Source organism: Vespa velutina, chromosome 7, assembly GCF_912470025.1.
Source record: "Vespa velutina chromosome 7, iVesVel2.1, whole genome shotgun sequence".
NCBI lineage: Eukaryota > Metazoa > Arthropoda > Insecta > Hymenoptera > Vespidae > Vespa > Vespa velutina.
In genome coordinates, this window is record NC_062194.1 from 3747528 (window position 1) to 3767527 (window position 20000).

General features: G+C 32.3%; 1 protein-coding gene across 5 annotated transcripts in view; it reads left to right on the forward strand.

The window, feature by feature from the left end:
• The first annotated feature begins 9 nt into the window (after nucleotides 1-9).
• LOC124950575 (RING finger protein nhl-1) overlaps nucleotides 10-20000 on the forward strand; it is a 62404-nt gene continuing 42413 nt past the window's right edge. For 2 of the 5 annotated variants that reach the window (XR_007101400.1, XM_047497476.1), the window contains exons 1-2: nucleotides 10-151; nucleotides 5879-5986. The gene's annotated coding sequence lies outside the window, so the exon portion shown is untranslated. Of the gene's footprint in view, nucleotides 152-5859; nucleotides 5987-20000 lie in introns of those variants that run through there. The other 3 variants (XM_047497473.1, XM_047497475.1, XM_047497474.1) reach the window with 2 other exon arrangements.

Here is a 20000-nt window from a genome sequence, read left to right on the forward strand (position 1 = left end):
TGGAAAATAGAGAAGAAGAAGAGGAAGAAGAAGAAGAAGAAGAAGAAGAAGAAGGGTGAAGAGGGCCAACGACGAGACGAAGTAGCCCGCCAGAAATAGCTAATATGACATTCACTCTGAGACGGGCGGCCAGCCGGCCCGGACGAACGCGGTGCGTCTCGTAACATCATCTTCCCTATCGATCGACACGATATACACATATTCATTAATCGCCATCGATAATCCCATACACAATAACTCAGCATCTCTATCGTAATCATAATTACATTATCCTATCGATAAGACACTAAAACACAACATATACGTCGCCACAGATAAACGCATTTTATTCGGTATCTTTATTTCCTTTCTTTCTTTCTCTTCTCTTTTGATCTCTCTCTCTCTCTCTCTCTCTCTCTCTCTCTCTTTCTCTCACTTTTTCTATAATTCTCGATCTTTAAAGGCACTATACAAGGAATCTATAAAAGAGAAGGAGAAAGAGAGAGAAAGGAGAGACGGAGAGTAAGAGAGAGAGAGAGAGAGAGAGAGAGAGAGAGAGAATAAAAAGAAAAAATGGTGAAGATGGACAGATGGACGAACGAACGAACGAACGAACGAACGAACGAACGAACGAACGAACGAACGAAATAACATGGTGCAAGAAAACGCGATCGATAAAATACTTTTCCCTTTTCTCTCTCTCTCTCTCTCTCTCTCTCTCTTTATCTCTCTTTATCTCTCTCGCTATCTCTCTCTTTCTCCCAAGTCTCTATCGGTTCCCATCGGTTTTTCCTTGTCCATCGACTTCGCAACCATCATCGTGTTGTGTCGTGTGCTCGAAGAGCAAAAAAAAAAAAGAAGAAGAAAAAAAGAAAAGAAAAAGAGAAGGGTAAAAGGATAAAAAAAAAAAAGAAAAAGAAAAAGAAAAAGAAAATAGGAAACAGACAAAGCGATCGGATAGAAAAAATGGAAGAGGGGATCGTATGAATACGCGACAGTTTTCATAACTGTATTAATAAATTTCTGTGCCTTGTTATCTTTTCGACAAAAGTGCGTCGTCGTCATCGTCATCATCGTCGTTATCGTCGTCTTCGTCGTCGTTTTCGTCGTCGTCGTCGTCGTCGTCGTTCGTGTGCATTTGAGAAAAACGACGAGAGGAAAGGAGAAGGAAAAGGAAAATGAGAAGGAAAATGAGGAGAAGGAGGAGGAGGAGGAAGAGGAGAAGAACAATGTTATTACGTTCAAAAACCACGTGAAAACTCGTGAATAATAATGTTCAGTGCCAAAGGACCAAGGAATAAAGTGTGTTGCAAAGCATAATCCTTGGATATAATCCTGAACGAAGTGTCATCGTTGTAAACAAAAAAGAAAAAAAAAAAAAAAAAACGAAAAAAAGAAAAAAAAAAAAGAAAAAAAAGGAAAAAAACAAAAATGGGAGCAAAATAAAAACGAAGAAAAAGAACGGACTGAAAGGATCTTCGGTACTTGTTCTTTTTTTTTTTTTTTTTTTTTTTTCTTTGTTTATTCACATCGACCGGCGTCGATCGAACATTGTGTTTAACGTCGATAGTATATCACCATCAACATCATTGTTTTCGCCATTGTCGTCGTCGTCGTCGTCGTTGTCGTCGGTTGCGGCGGCGGCGGCGGCGGTGGCAGCAGCAGCAGCAGCGGTGGTGGTGGCGGTGGCGGCGGCGACGGCGGCGGCACGGGTCTAATTTTAAATGTTAGATAATGCACAGCAGTGCGCGCTCAGTTACTAAAACGGTACACGCCGGTGGTGCATAGACGCTCGTACGCATGCTCGTTAAACGCGGAGAAACTCGAGCGTGACGATGACGATGTTACTATCTCTATCTCTTTCTCTTTTTCTCACTCACTTTCGCTCTCTCTCTCTCTCACACACACACAAAGACACACAAATTCTCCCTCTCTCTCTCTTTATCTCTTATTCGTCTCTTTCCAACGCTTTCATCTTTCCTCCCCCTTCGCTGTGATATCTCCTTTCTTTTGCCCCTCCCCTCGCCTCACTTCTTCTTTTTACTCTCTCTCTCTCTCTCTCTCTCTCTCTCTCTCTCTCACTCTCACGTATACTCTTTCTATTTCCGTTTTCACACTCTTCAATTCGGTGCTCTCCTTTCTATTTATCTATTCTCTCTTCTCCGTCTGTCTCTTTCTCCCTCTCTCTTTCTCTCTCTCTCTCTCTCTCTCTCTCTCTCTCTCTTGCTTTTCCCCACCCTAAATACCTTCTCTTCTCGGCTTTCCCTCGATCTATCTATTTATCTCTTTCTCCTTCCCTTTTCCCTCTTTCTCCCATTACCGTCCCCTTTTCGGTCTTCTTGCTTGTCCGCTTTTCACCTCTTTTTCTCTCATTATATATATATATATATATATGTGTGTGTGTGTGTGTGTGTGTGTGTATATATATGTGTGTGTTTATATATTTATATATGTATATATCTCTTAGACACTAACGATTCTGACACATTTTATCTTTTCTCCTCACCTACCGAGTATATCATCATCAGCTATATCAGACGAAGTAGCAACACTTTCCCTGCCCTTTTTCCTATCTCAGTTCCCATGCTCAATTACTCGTTCCATTGTCACCTACTATGTATTTTTCCACCTCGTGTATCAGTGTTATAACAGTGGTAACGGATACACTTTGCATACTATTCTCCTCTCTCTCTCTCTCTGTCTCTGTCTCTCTGTCTCTGTCTCTCTCTTTCTCTCTTTTCCAACCACCCTTTCTCTTTGACTCGATCTTTTTTTCTTTCCTTCTTTCCCCCTTCCTTTTTGTTTGTTTTTTTTTTTTTTTTTTTTTTTTTTTTTTTTTTTTTTTTTTTTTTTTTTTTTTTTTATAGTTCTTCTGGATTAGTCAAAGGTGACCTTCTTATTATACAATTCACACAAAGCATTAACACCGTGAGACTTATCTTTTCCTACTGTCTGAAACTTATCCCGACGTATAAAGAAAGAAAGAAAAAAAAGAAAACAAAATAAAGGAAAAAAAAAAAATAGAACAAGAAAAGAAGTGAAGAAAAAAGAAAAAGAAATAGATTCTCTTCGTCAATCCTCGATAAATCTTCTTTTTCTCCCTTTTATTCTCTTTCTTCTTGTTTATTCACGGTTAAAAAATGAAATGGAATATATATGTATATATATATATATATTTCTTTAGAATTTTGTAAAAAACGAAAGAGAAAGGAAAAAAAAGTAAAAAAGAAAACGATTCGTCGAATTTTACAAAAGTTATTCTCGAATTAATTGAATTTTCGTCGTTACACCTCAGGAAAAAATATTTCCATGTCGAGAGATATTAAAAGATAAGTAGTATCTAAATATCTATAGAGATATATTCAAGACCGAAAGAAAATAATATCTTCCATCGCAACATTTTCAAAAGCAATTCTCGGGAATGGAACTAACCTCTTCCCTCATTCCGCAACGCCGTCTCCCCCCTCCTCACCCCCAATCTAAGCCCACTCCGTATTCCAATCCACCCCATCTCACCCAACCACCATTCGAATGATTATTATCGAGACTCAATTAATAACTTTTGAACGAAAGTCGAAGATTGTCGTAGTTATATAGCATCGTGCCGATTCGAACTGAACGAACAAGACTGAAATGGTGTCGTCAGTGAAAGAGAGAGAGAGAGAGAGAGAGAGAGACGGGGGAGGGTATGGGTGAGGGGGCAATAGTGGTGGTAATGCAAAAGTACGGGAAGTTTGTGTCTGGCGTGAAAAATTCAAAATGAAGGAAGAATTCGAAGTGAATTTAATCTCTACGGTACCAAAGAATTCCAAGTTTATTTCGTACGAATCTCTCTATTCGACTTCGGCGAACTCGTCCGACTCAACGTTGGGTAGCTCCACTTGGAATAAGAGACACGCTGCATCGGCCTGCATTTATAGCTCGTGGTCGGCCGATGACAGCTCTTTCTCTCACTCTCTCTCTCTCTCTCACCTCACTCTTTTCTCTATCTTGACGAGAAAGAAAATGAGAGAAAGAGAGACAGAAAGAGACAGAGACAGAGAGAGAGAGAGAGAGAGAGAGAAAGATAGGAAGAGTTTCTCCCGCATCGAGATAGTTCGTGATTTAAAATGCTCTCCGAAGTCCACGAGTCAGCTTCTTCTCTTTTCTTCTTTACAGTCGATGAAGCTGAACAACGACACCCCATCAGCCCACTCGTTTCCCACAGCCCCTTCGACTCTTTCCTTTCTAACCCCCTTCTCTCCTCGTCCCACCTCTTCCCTTCCGCTTTACCGTCCTCCTTACCATCCACTTCCTTCTCTCTCTCTCTCTCTCTCTCTGTTTCTGTCTTTCTCATTTCTCCTTCATCCTCCTTCCTCCTCTTCTTCTTCTTCTTCTTCTTCATCTTCTTCTTCTTCTTCTTCTTCTTTTCTCTTTCGTCTCCGCTTTCTCACGGAATTACAGTGGAAACTCTAAGAAACTTCTGCGCCGTGCAACGACGCGACACTGATCGATCGGCCTCCCTTACGTAATATGATGAAACCGAACGGGAATCGGCGGATAATTAATTTTAAACTCGACTCGAGACTCAACGTAAGAACAAACAAGGATATTAAAGCGCGCGCGAGGTAACGACGAGAAAGGGATGGAGGAGAGAGGGAGAAAGAGAGAGAGAGAGAGAGAGAGAGAGAGAAAAAGAGAGAGAGAAAGAGGAAGGGATGAAAGGAGGGAGATAAGGAACTATCAGTAATTTACTCTAGATAAAACGGAAGGAAAGAAAGAGAAGAAAAAAGAGAGACAAAGAGGGAGAGAGAGAGAGAGAGAATCGTGTTTATTTTATATCTATTTACTATTTCCTATTATTCGTATGAAAATATTGTAATCTTATATTGCATCCGCATCGATATACCGAAATACTTTATCGTAGATATTGATTTTTATTTGTTACTTTGTTTCTTCCTTTTTTCCTTTGTTTTTTCTTTTTTTCTTTTTTTTTCCTTTTTTTTTTGTTTTTTTCTTTGATTTTTCATTCTTTTCCTTGACAAATGTAGATGGCGTGTTTTAAAAATATTATTAAAAATACAAATAAATATGATCGAGAAATAAAAGAAAATGGAAAATAATAAAAATCAAATATTTCTTTTGGCGCAGGGGTAATTTTTTCTTTTCTTTTTTTTTCTTTTTTTTTTAAGAAAAGAAAAGTAAATAAATAAAAAAACAATAAAAAAAAAAGAAGAAGAAGAAGTTGATAAAAAATAAAAACAACTCGGTTATCTGCAATATTCCATAAAAGCTGTGATGCGAAAAAAAGAAAAAAAAAAAATTTTTTTTTTTGCGAAAAAGATTGAATAACAAACGTTTACGTTCAAAAGTTTTAATTGCTTTTAAAAGTGCATACGTTTGATATAGTCAACCTCGCACAATGTGAAAGGTATATGTTTCAACTTTTAATCCTCTAAAACAAAACTTGAATGGAAAGTACATGTGATAAAAAGGGACAGAGATACGTATGTACACGCGAAAGTTACTTGAAAATGTTCGTATTTTATTGCATATACGCATGTGCGCACGCACATATACAAAATATATATATATATATATATATATATATATATATATTTTTTTTTTTTGTTTTATTAATATCAATCTAATACTACATGCCAGAAGCTATGAATACATACACGTTCAAATGAACAAACATACAGAAACTTTCTACGGCCTCGTCCCTGTCCAATCCACCACTCATCCCTCTCTCCCCATTTACTTTCTATCAGCGAATTTACTACAATCTAATCTTTACTCATCATCCCAGTAGAAAATTGTCATTCCCACTAATTTCGCGATCACATAACAGGGTGACACGTCGCGGCGCGGCGCGACATCGAACGTGCATTAACGGCATACTGAAATTGGTTTCCAGCTGTCACAGCGCAGATTTTGGCGATAGAAACGTGCGAACACACGGGGCCCCCCCTAGAGAGGGCCCCCGACCCGAAGAGGCCGCCGTAAGGCGGTCAAACGCTCTCAGGTAAGAATTCACCTTTTTATTATTATTTTTATTATTATTATTATTATTATTATTGTTATTTTTATTTTTATTTTTATTGTTATTGTTATTGTTATTGTTATTGTTATTGTTATTGTTATTGTTATTGTTATTGTTATTGTTATTGTTATTGTTACATCTTTCATTTTCATTTAAAAATTATTTAATTAATCATATATATTCGGTAAATGAAATAATATCGCTAATCGACACGTCTAATTTAATGCAATTTGATGAATATAATGTTAAAGTATTTTATTAAAATTCAAACGCGTCATATTTTATTTTTGAAATGATAAAAAGAGTGAACATTTGTTTTACGGTATCGGAAAAAGATATCTTTAATTATATATATATATATATATATATATATATATATTTTTTTTTTTTTTTTTTAAATGGATATACATAAGAAGAATTAATTAATGAACCGATAATATTCAATGTGCACGGCTGTATAATGTGTTTCCGTATATTTTAATCATTACTTTATTATAATATCATTTTATATATCGTATAAGAGTGCTACCGGAAAAATGCATTACCCTAGAAAAGTTTCATTGGAGAAGGGGGGGGGGGATACGTTCGAACGCTTATAAAAAAATTCATTTCTGTATGGGTATTAAAAGAGAAAAGAAACAATGAACCGATTACGATCGAATCATGGATTTACACCGTTAAACCCAATTTCCATAGGGCAATTGCCGCGTACTTTGAAAAGAAAAGAAAAGAAAAGAAAAGAAAAGAAACAGAAAAAATAAAGAAAAAAAGAAGAGGAAAGAGAAGAGAAGAAAAGAAAAGAAAGGAAAGAGAGAAAAAGGAAAGAAAAAGAAAGCCACGATTAACATGTAATTTCATTGGACAGATTAAAATGAGAAAAAGAAAAAAGGAAGAAAAAGGAAAAAAAAAAAAAAAAAAAGAAAAATAAGCAGAATCTACTCGTGGTATTAACGCGACTGTTATGCGTCTATCTTAGAGATATTAAAAGATAAAGAAAAATCAAATTAAGAAAAAGAAATAAGAAAAAGGAAAGAAAAAAAAGAAGAAAGAAAAACAAGGAAGATAAAAACAATATGTATCGTGAATATAACGCTATGAAACTAGAGCGATCCTTTGTTCTTGGTAGCTCTTGGTTTGCTATTTTATGATATTATGATATCGCAGTAATATCGTGTTACTTGTTAAACTCTCTCGGATATTACGATAGGATATCTCCAGAAATTACTTAAAACCTGTAATGTCAGACCGAAATCGTGATCGTATCGTTTCTCAGAGCTAACCCAAAAGCTATACCACAGTTTCTTTTATATCGACATATAAACCATTCGAATATTATATAAATTTATATAGATTTGTTACGAATAAAGCTTAGAATTGACGAATATTTTGGATATTTATAAAATCACTCATTCCTATTATTAATATCTTTTTAGAATTTGTTTGCTTTTTGTTTGTTTTTTTTTTCCCCTTTTTGTTAAAAAAGATAATGGTAATTGAGTGATTGTAATTAAAAAAAAAAAAAAAGAAAAAATTAAACAAAATTTATAATTTTATTTCGTAACATACGCAACAAATATTTCCTATCAAAAAAAAAAAAAAAATATATATATATATATATATATATATATATATATAAGTTGAGAAAATTTTTCAATGTAATATACGATACAACTTTGGCATCTTTGTCAGCCGTCATTCATCATTTAATGACTTTCAAAAAATTATTTTCTATCCGTTCGTATACGCCGTTCATGCCGCCGAAAGACCAGAGAGGATCATATTGATGATAATAAATGTGTCATATTTCGGCAAATCATAATTAATGAGAGAGAAAGAAAGAGAGAAAGAGAGAAAGAGAAAGAGAAAGAACGTGGTAAGAAAAAAAAAGAAAAGGTATATATATATATATATATATATATATAACCCGAGGGGAGAAAGAGAGAGACAGAGAGAAAGAGAGAGAGAGAGAGAGAGAAAAGTCAAGATTAATTAATCTTCATCGAACTGGGTTGTCGCAGAATTCACGGCTTATATCACTCAGAAAATAAAAAGATAATTCGTTTCTTGATTATCCTTCGTGAGATATTATCTAGAAAACGTTAGTCTTTCCTCTTACGAAGATTTACAATGATACATCATATCGATGAGGAACTATGAGATAATAATAATAATAAAATAAAATATTCATGATTACGAAAGGGACTTGATAAAGAGAATATTTTTCAAAATGATCGAATTAATTTAGGATAAACGAATGAATAATAATTTTTGAAAGCACGAAACTTGAGATTAAATTGAAAATAGCTTTTCGATATAAATATCGTATAAACATATAGAATGAACGTAAGATAAAACATAAAGATAAGCGTCAGATAAAAGTTTTTATGGTGGCGTACTTAGATATTTTTTCTTTTCTTTTCTTTTCTTTTTTCTTTTTCTTTTTTTTTTTTTTTTTTTGTACATACCAGAAAAATTTGAGAAATTCATAGCTATCTTCTTCTTCGTTCCTTTCTTCCCTTTAAAAATGAAGTTCATGTATTTAAAAAAAAAAAAAAAAAGAAAGAAAGGAAAAAAAGGAAAAGAGAGAGAGAGAGAGAAAGAGAGAGAAAATATATAAAATACGTAAAAAAAAAATACAGAAAAATTGTTCTAACTTATTTTCCAAATATAATATAAAATGATAAGAAATATTCGTGGCAATGGGTTTTCCGCTTGCGAAAAATAGAACGAATTTCACAGATTTCGAATAAATGCGTAATGAAAATCGTACATATGTACATTACGAAGATAAACTACCAAGCTCGTAATTCGAGAGCATCGATATCTCGAAGAGGAATTCGATTATAACGTTAAAGCGAATGCTAGCTGATAAGAAAGATGCTTGTTCAAACCAAACGAAAATACCGAACGAACTTGGCGTTCTTTTGAGAGCTCCACAAATTGCTTCGCTCTACAAACCAGTTGAAATATTTGCCAGCTGTTTCAAAACGATTTGTCCCGTTAACGCGTCCCGTTAAGGCATATTTTTATTATTTCTTTCTTTTTTCTTTCTTTTTTTTTCTTTTTTTTCTTTTTTTTTTTTTTTTTTTTTTTTTGGTCGATTAACGAATAATATATGAAATGTTATTGCAATGAACTTAAATATTATTAAAAGACCTCTAAACTTTGCAATTAAATTTCGACTATTATATATTGAAAATACAAAGATATACTATATATATATATATATATTTTTTTTTTTTTATTTAATGAAAATTTTTTTCTATAAGACAAATGAAATTCATCGATAAACTCGATAATAACTCGAAATAAATAATTAATTTTATTGATTTTAAATTAATATTAAAAATCAATTACTTGGAAATTTTTTCGAAACAAACAAAATCGAATTATTTCTTTCCCTTCTTCAAATTGTAAATTCGAACATATCTAAGTATTTTTGATCGATTTAAAAACATTTCGCTCACCCCGTATAACAATTTATTTATACACTTTGAATACGTTCAATTTCAACTTCGATTTCGCACAGCTATTTTATTATTTATGGAATACCTTTTTTTTTATACATTATATATTTATATATATATATATATTATAATGTATATATATTTTGTCAACGAAGCCATTCGTAATTTCAATACGAATAGTTTTGTCCCAAAGTAATAAAACCAATGTATCAAAGAAAAATTATAACTCATGATATGAAAAGCCCGGTTTTGTCACATTTCTTTTCTTTTTCTTTTTACTTTCCTTTTTTTTTTGTTTTCTTTTTTTTTCCGAATGGCCGAAATTGGCTAGATATTCTTTGTCTCTCTCTCTCTCTCTCTCTCTCTCTCTCTCTCTCTCTCTCGCTCTCTCTTGCTCCGATCAACCAAGATACATAAGAATCACTGGTCGATACATTAATGCCAAACTCACGAGAATGCAAGCGATATATTTTGTTATCGATAATTGAATCGCCGAGTGCGGTCGACTTTCGTCGTTCTTTACCCTCCTGCTCCTTATTCTATCACTATTTGTACTATTACCACGATCGAGAATGATGCTAAAATTACGAACTTTCCTAAGCAATAAAGAAAACAAAATAAAGAAGAAGAGAAGAAATACTAAAAGAGAAGAGAAGAGAAGAGAAAAGAAAAGAAAAGAAAAAGAAAAGTAAAGAAAAGGAAAAAAAGAAAAAAGAATATTATTCTTACGAGAAAATGAATAAAATATTATCAAATATATAATAATAGGAATGATACAATATATTTATTATTATTTGACGAATTTTACGAAATAAAATTTATCTATATTTTTATCTTTAAAATTCTTATTATTAATCTTTATTATGTTATTATTGGGAATGAAATTTTCTCTTTGTCTCTCTCTCTCTCTCTCTCTCTCTCTCTCTCTCTCTTTTCCCTTTCTCTTTCTTTCTTTATAGAGATTATAAAATTTATCCATAATATTTTATTTCATTGATTTCCCTGATCATTATAACAAGTATCCTCTTTCACATTGGCTTTGTATCATTAAATTATGACATACCGCTGAATCTAAACGAATTGAACTATACGAGTAGCTTTATTTTCGAGCTCCTTCCACATCCTATTTTCATATTTTTCTTCTTTTTAGTCCTTGAAATTCCCCTAACGACATTCTCATCGCAATACAGATATATTCTATATAGATATTTCGTATAAAATTAATTCTATTTATATTTTCTTTTTCAAAGATTAAAAAAAGATAGAAAGAAAGAAAAGAAAGAGAGAGAGAGAGAGAGAGAGAAAGCAACGTAACTATACCAAGAATTGCAAGTATAATTCCGCGCAAGAAATTCCGTAGTATCCAAGTAATGCACTTACATGGAATTGATAATAAAACAACCACCGCATAGTTGAATGCACAGGGTGGACTAAAAAAAGGTAAAAAAAAAAAACCAAAAAAAAAAAGAAAAAAGAACTATCCAGGATATTTCAATGATCGATCATCATACATTCTCGAGAGTCTTTCTTAGAGTTTATTGTTTTTTGTTTATTTATTTCTCTCTCTCTCTCTTTCTCTCTCTCTCTCTCTCGCTTTTTTCCCCTTGTTGATTTTTCTTTTCTTCTTTTTATTTATTTATTTTTTTTTTGTTCTTTCTTTCGTCAAACCATCAAAAATACAAAACATTTCTATATGACAAGCTAGATGTAGATTCCGTAGATATAATACATATATACATACATACATACATACATACATACATACATACATACATATATATGGATTAAGTATATATGTAGGATACTCTCGTAGTACGTGAGAGGAAAAGTAAAGAATATTATAAACGAATTCCCGTAAATTTATTAGCAGATCTCGCTTGGTTTACTCTAGCAATGAGAAACGAATTTGACATAACCGATATATATTGTTCTATTGCGTCACGTTCGCGCGAAAAACTATCGAAAATCTGTCTCTCTTATAAATATTTTCGAAATGTTCGATGACAAAATGCGAAATGATTCAAGCGCCAAATAAATACGTCGATTAGGATACCATATTTCGAAAATCGATCTATTGTATGAACGATTTTTTATCCCAAATATATATATATATATATATATATATATATATCAGGAGAGAGAGGGAAAGAAAGAGAGAGAGAGAGAGAGAGAGAGAGAGAGAGAGAAAGCATGAATTTCCATATTTTACACCGCAACGCATAATTTCCTGTTGCGAAGCAGATGATAATAACGCGATGGTCAACCCTTTCACCTCCTTCGCACTCTCTCATTTCCTCGTTTTTTTTTTCCTCTCTTTTTCTATTTTTTTTCTTTCTCTCTTTTTTTTTTGTTTCTTTCTTTTTTTTTAACGTTTTTATATCCATTTTTGGTAGCTCGTAACATACGCGGCTAGTGTCCAACGTAACAAGAGGGAAGAGCTCGATGTTCCACGCGTCGGAGGAGAGAATATTGCTAGTCTAGAGTAACTCCTGTTTTCATATCGCGTAATTTGCATGTCCTTTATCCTCCTATCCAACCTCGGTAACGCCACTACCATTCGAGAAAGAGAAAGGGTGGAGGGGGAGGGGGTTTTAGCTAAAGGAAAAGAGAGAGAGAGAGAGAGAGAGAGAGAAACAAGGAAAAAAGAGAAAAGGAAGAAAAAAAAAAGAGTATAGAAATAAAAAGAGAAAAAGGGAAAAAAGAGAATGGAGAGGAAAAAAAGAAGGAGGGAAAAGAAGGGGAAAAAAAGTAAAATAAATAAACCAAGAATATATAAAATGTATTTACGTCACCAACACATACAGATTTAGTAACCTAACGTGATTTAAATAACAACAAAATGGAATACTCTTTCATTCGCGTTTTAGTCGGTCTAATCTACGTCTAAGTAAATATTTTGCAAAAATAAATACAAAAGGGAGGAAAAATAGAGAGAGAGAGAGAGAGAGAGAGAGAGTCATACTAACTGGTAGAAAATTCAAGTATAAAGATAATCTATGCACGCACGCATTCTAATGAATATTCGTGATATTTGCGAGATGGCAAAGTACGTGCAAAGGGAAAAAATGAATTTTCTTTTCGAAGTAAAACGAGAGTAAAGTTCGTCGGACGGATTATCGTTAAAATGGTTCGTTTGGAATGACTAAAAAGAAAAAGAGTATAAGGAGAAGTGATATATAAAAGAAGAATCGTGAGTTTCTGAATGCTTTCCTAAATCGCCATGTCCCTGTGATCTATCCAAAGGCAAAAGTTAGATGAAAGGGATGAGAAATGGAAAAAAAAGTAAAAAATTGAACGCAATATCTGGTAAATGGAAATTAAAGAGGAAAAAAGAAATGAAAAGAAGATAAGGAAAAGGAAAAAAACGTAATGATATAACATTTTATATTAAGAATTAATAATTTACATATGTATATATCGAAATATATATATATTTATATATTATATAGATATATATGTATATATATACCTATTCAAATATATATTATAATTCTTTTTTACTTTATAAATCTCTTTCTTTGCACGATTTTATCAACGTCACAGAAATGAATTACAAAAGCTATTATCAAAGGTGTTATCATAAAAAAGAATAAAAATAGAAAAAACAAAAAAGGGGGAGAGAATGGAAGAATGAGAGAGAGAGAGAGAGAGAGAGAGAGAGAGAGAAAATAAAAGAGAGGAAACTAAAGTTCGCTTCAATTTTTACCAAAAATTTAATATGCACTTTGGTGTAAATCTTAGCCGTGACTCGTTAATCCATGATGCTCCTTTACGCCTTCGAAGATACTTCGAGAGAATGAGTTTCGACCTAAAAGTCGTCTTTTGCAAAGCCCTTCATTTTCTCCTGTCATCATCACACTCTCTCTCCTTCTCTCTTTCTCTCTCTCTCTCTCTCTCTCTCTCTCCCTCCCTTTCTTACTTTCTTCCTTTCTCTTTCTAGTATTAATAAGAGTACGATGCCAGTTAATCCATGCTACCATGAGACACAAGCAAAGAGATAGGAAAAGGGTAATGAAGGGAAAATAAAAGTCATGTATGTGTGTGTATGTATGTATCTGTGTATGTATGTATGTGTGAAAGAGGGAGAGAGAGAGAGAGAGAGAGAGAGGGATGAAAAGAAATAACTACAAGAGCCGTGAATCTTGTAAATATTCTCAAGGATTAAACTACCCTGTCTTTAACCCTCTGTAAAGAACTTTAGAAAGAATCCGATTTTAGGGGTAAATCTAACGAATTATAAATGTTCCTCATTCTGATCTCTCTTTTTCTTTTTTCTTTTTCTTCTTCTTTCTCTTTTTCTCTCTCTCTCTCTCTCTCTCTCTCTCTCTCTCTCTCTCTCTCTCTCTCCCCCTCAAAAAGAAAAGAGAAGAAAGAAAGTAACGAGACCGTGTAAATAGGAAATAAAAGAACAACGCAAATGCGTTCGAGTCTATCCGAGATTTTATTTTTTTTCTTCTTTCCTTCCTTTTTCCCTTTTTCATTATCTCTATCTCTTTATCGCACTCTCTCTCTCTCTCTCTCTCTCTCTCTCTATATATATATATATATATATATATATTTATATATATCCATCTTTCTATCTCTCTATCTATCTATCTCTCTTTATATATATCTCTCTCTCTCTCTATCTCTTTCTCTATTTTCTTCTTGTTAAAAAGAGAAACATTAAATATATATATATATATATATATATATATATATATATATATATATATATCTATATATATATATATATAGATATATAGATATATAGAATATACATATATATATATATATATATATATATATATATATATATATATTCTACATTAATTAGTACGTATATTACCGGCTCGGCTGGAGAGCTAATTAACGCGAACCCGCGAGTGCAAACGGACGCACTTTTCGTTTCGAGCTACTTCCGAAAGAAAATAAAAAAAGAGAAACAGCATTTAATGATGCCACGTTGTATAATATTATATATGTTTGTCGCGTATATATATATATATATATATATATATATATATAAAAGATTTTATTATCACGAGTCCGATCTACTTACTATCGACGTATATAACGACAAAATTTTTCTAATAGAATATAATGATATATAATGATTTTTATTGAGGGGAAAAATAAAAATAAAAAATAAATAAATAAATAAATAAATATATGTATATATATATATATATAATATATATATTTCATTCATAAACCTTTTCAAATTATAACCAACGATCTAATGTATTACATGATATAGTAATATAAAAAGATAAGTAGATAAAGGCTTAAGTACTATTATTACGGGCCGTTCGTTTGTCGTCTTTTCTTTAGATTGTTCGGACATTAGTAAGCTCGGATTAAGTCATATATACATACTTATATATATATATATATATATATATATATATAGCTGGTCTTAGTCAGCGTTAGTAGAAAGTCAAAGAGAGAGAAAGAGAGAAAGAGAGAGAAAGAGAGAGAAAGAGAGAGAAAGTGAGAGAAAGAGAGAGAGAGAGAGAGAGAGAGAGAGAAAGAAAGATAATAAAGAGAAAGAAAATATATTTGTCATGAGTAAAAGCTTGCCATCTAGTATAAAGATAATAGAGATGAGCGATATACAACGTATAATAAATTAATAGGATAAAAAGATAAGTCGTTGAAGTAGTATGACTATAATTAATATGGTCAATATGATATAAACAAGAAGAAAAAGTGTAAGAGAATAAGAATGAAGTGATACCAAACGAAACGAAATAAAGAAATGAGAGTATAAATAATTCGAATGAAACGTCAAGGATATTAACAATATCGGCAATTTGATATCGTGCTCGTATAAAAAAAAAAAAAAAAAAAAAAAAAAAGAATGTATAGAAAACTAAAAAGAAAATGATAAATCGTTACTAAAATTCTCTATTTGATAATATCGTTCGACTCGATGAACTTTCCATAGGTTATCACTCTGATAAATAACGATAATGATACATTGTAAATTTAAATGTAAATTTTTTTTCTTTTTTCTTTTGTTGTTGTTGCTGTGTTTTTTTTTTTTCTTTTTTTTTTTTTTTTTTTGATCAAACGTATTCAACGACATTAAAAAAGACTTTTGCAATGTTTCACAAGATACCACGTAAATTTTATCCGCGTTATCTTCGACGATCTACGTTTATTCAATTGAGAAAAACATTATTTTCTTATTTTTACTTTATCCGTTTCTCACCAATTCCTTTTTCTTTCTTTCTTACGCGTTCTCAACGGAGAAAATCCGTACAAAGTATCGTCCGGTATCGATGGAAACAACAACGTCGCAACGTATCTAATCGGACGGAAAAATGTTTTCACGGTGACTGCTTTTCCGTAACATGAGTAGACACTGTCGCTTCGCGTTGCACGGAAATAATGAAGGAGAAAACAACAGAGAAGACTGTTTCATCTCTCTCTATCTCTCTCTCTCTCTCTCTCTCTCTCTCTCTCTCTCTCTCTCTCTTTCTCTCTCCCTCAACTCTTTTCTCTTTCCTTCTTTTGAAATTCTACGACATACCGACTAAGAATATTGTGCGCATCAGAGATGGAAAAAGAAGAAAATACTTGGTCGACAGACCGATTGATTTTTTTTCTATCCTTCCGAACAACAAAGTTCCTTGATACAGTTAAAATTGAAGAAGCATTCTCCAATTGATCTAATACAGCGGTTCCCAATATTTTTTTTTTTATTTTTGACTTATCATTTGATCAGCCAATTTCCTTAAATTGTAGCCAGCATCCCTTAATATAATTAATTTTTGACTGGCGTACCGCTTGGCAATCAATTTTCCAAAATTGTGTTCCTTAATATTATCTTTTTTAACTTGCATACCATTCGCCAGCTAAATTTTTTAAATTGTCCTCCCTATGTTTTTCCTACTTTCTTATCCATTTGATAGCCAATTTCTCTATATATTCCAGGCCTCTCCTTCCTTCATAATATTAGAAAACTAATTTTATTCTCCATTATTCAATTCTTCTCTCTCTTTTTTTCCTTGCATATTATCCTTAAAACACCAAACACTTATCCCTGGTTGAGAGCCCCTGTGTTCCAATAGATTATATCGTATCTATCGTATCTATCTATTTTTCTTTTTTACTATCGTTATAGTTCTTTCCAATGAAAAATAAAGTTCTTAAACGTCCAATACTATTGCTATAGTAACAAGTATTACACTTTTAAGTTTCGAACACGTTCGATGGAAGATTCAAAGAAGCTTCCTTGCTTGCTTCCTTGCTTGCTTGCTTGCTTGCTTGCTTGCTTGCTTACTTGTTTACTTGCTTATTTGCTTTCTTGTTTAATGATTACCGAGAGACGATCGAGTTAAAGGAAATGAAAATACCTTAGAAACGAGCAAGACGACATCTCACCTTTGATTGCATCTCCAATGAAATTTTAAGCATACCATTCCGGAAGCTCGTCTCTTATAAGCTTGGCATTCCAAAGGAACGTGTCATTTCTGAAAACGTTTCACGAAATAGGAAAATACTCAATATTTTCTTTTTTTCTTTTTCCTTTCGATTCGACATCACATTTCTATTTTATTAAATTCGATGTTATATATATATATATATATATATATATATATATATATATATATATACCTATATGACGTACGTATTTCCAATGACATCACCAATTCGTACAAGTCAACTCGTTTAACAAAATATATATATATATATATATATTTATACACACTTTTATCGTTCAAAACAAGTTACTTTGCGTATGTGTGTGCGTATGTATGTATGCGCACACATACACATATAAATATATATAGATACACACACACACATATGTATATATACGTACTTATAATTTCTTGAGATTTACATATAATTTCTTAGGACAAATTAAAAAGAAAAAGAAAGAAATAATAAAGAAAAAAAAAAGAAAAGGAACGAATAGTTTGAAGGAAGGAGATCGTGAGACGAATATAAATCGAAAATTACGGCAAAGTCGGCGAGCAGAGAAAAATGTTCTATGATAATATCAAGAGAGAGAGAGAGAGAGAGAGAGAGAGAGAGATATCGAAAAGAGAAAGAGAAAGAGAGAGAAGAAAAAGAGTTCTATATGTTCCTCAAAAGATAGAACTTGCTCGTTCAAGAACTCACGAAGCGTTAAAGTCTCGTCTTGTAAGAGGGATGGATAGATGGATGGATGGGTGGATGGATGGATGGATGGATGGATGGTTGGATGGATGGATGGATGGATGGACCAACGGATGGATGGATAGATAGATATATAGATAGACAGATAGATAGGTATGGCAACAACAATAGCACCCAACAGCCGACGTATTTGTCGAGAAGCTATTCGCAAAATGTCTCTCGATGAAAGCCGAAAAAATGAAAGCCGGCCGCTTTTCAAAGTCCTTTCAAAGTCTAGCCATGAACGTGTTTCCTTTCAAGAGTCCACCAGTTTCGAGATACTGCTTCTTCTTCCACGAGAGAACACGCTTTATTCTCTCTCTCTTACTCCTATCTCTTTTTCACTCTTACAATCTCTTTCTCTTTCTCTCTCCTTCTCTCTCTCTGTCTCTCTTTCTTTTCTTTATAAAAAAAAAACAAAAAAAAAAAAAAAGAAAGATCTCCCACGTCGAATCCTGTCAGATCGTTCAAATTTTCAAGCGAGTATATGAGAGCGAGCTCTTTTAACGAAAAATCAATTTGTTTACATTGAATAATTTTCATTTTCGTTGCGCAAGAGCTGTAGAGGCAAAAAGGAAAGAAAAAAAAAAAAAAAAAAAAAAAAAAAAAAAAAAAACAAAGAACAAAGTAAAAAGAAAGAAAGAAAAATAAAAACATAAAATTTATAAGAAAAGAATTAATATGTAATTAACTTCTTTTTTTTTTCTTTTTTCCTTGTTTTTAATTAAGATAACAATACGTAGGGTTATCATATATATACGTATACATCCATCATCTTGAATCATAATATTTTTGGATTTGTTCGGCATAAAAGAGAAAAATAAAAAAATAATATGATAAAAGTTTACATATACATATATATATATATATATATAAAATACATACATACATTTATGTATACATCGAAGCGCTAGATTTGTAAATCAACGATGGACGTTAATATCGTAGAATTTTTTTTCCCCATCCCCATGTGTTTCTCCCATGCGCATTAATTACAGAAACGAGAGAAGACATTAGCGAAGCGAGAGCAAAAAGTGGCTTTACGCCGTTAGGCAATTCTGAGCAAAGAACGACCCGTGTGTCCCTTTCCACTTCCGTTTAACATAGAAACGCTTCCGTTTTACTCTACCTCTTCTCATATCTTTTATTTTTTTCTTCTTCTTCTTTTTTTTCTTCTTCTTCTTCTTCTTCTTCTTCTTCTTCTACTTTTCCAAATGGTGTTAAAGGAAGCAAATCGTGAATATAGCTTACGCGCATCAAACATCTGACGGTCTACTCTAATGCACGATATTATAATATATATTAAAGATAATATATATATTATATATGAAAAATATATATATATATATAGAAAGAGAGAGAGAGAGAGAGAGAGAGAGAGAATACTTTCCCTCAAGGGTGAATTTTCTTATCGCGTTTACATTAAAAAAAATTTACTCGTCGGAAGGAGTAACTTCGACGTTAGGAAACATTCCCCACCCCGTCCTTCGTCTCACGTCAGTTCACGTCAGTTCGTATCCTCTACCTCGTATCAACTCGTTCCTCCTTTTCAGTGTATGCGTGTGCACCTAACTTTGATGCATCATTTTTACATCTTCTCAACCATACTCTTGAATTATTCAGAAATCTCTCTCTCTCTCTCTCTCTCTCTCTCTCTCTCTCTCTCTCTTCCTTTCTACCTCTTTCTCTCTTCGCCGCATTTCTCTTTTTCTTTTCTTTTCTAAATTCTTCAATCAGTGTGTTTTAAATCAGATATCCCCAATAGAAAAAAAAAAAAAGAAAAAGAAAAGAAAAAAATAAATTATCTACGAAATTTCACTATCCAATCTAATAATCCTCAACAAACCCTTCTAATCTTTTTCATGCTTTTCTCTTCCGACATTGATATCGCACGAACGATATCAGCATACATATATATATATATATATATATATATATATATATATATGATGCATAGATATATTTTTTTTCCATTCCCAGATCGAACGAAGGAAAAAACTATAGTTTCTAAATTGAAACATCGAAATTTATATATCCGCGGGATTTACAATAAAACAACTTTTTCGATCTTTCTTTCACTTTTATACGAAATCATTTGAATTTATAACGTTCTATATATTACATCTCTAATCTATCGTCATTTTTGCTATTTTGATGTAACTTTACAAAGAAAAAAAAAAAAAAAAAAAAAAAAAAAGAAAAAAACAAATATAATTTAAGTGTGATAAATTTACAATTAATACATGCAACGCGTATTATTATTATTATTATTATTATTATTATTATTATTATTATTATTATTATTATTATTATTATTACTATTATTATTATTATTATTATCTATAAAATATTAAAATGGTGCTGTTAAAGTTTCATAT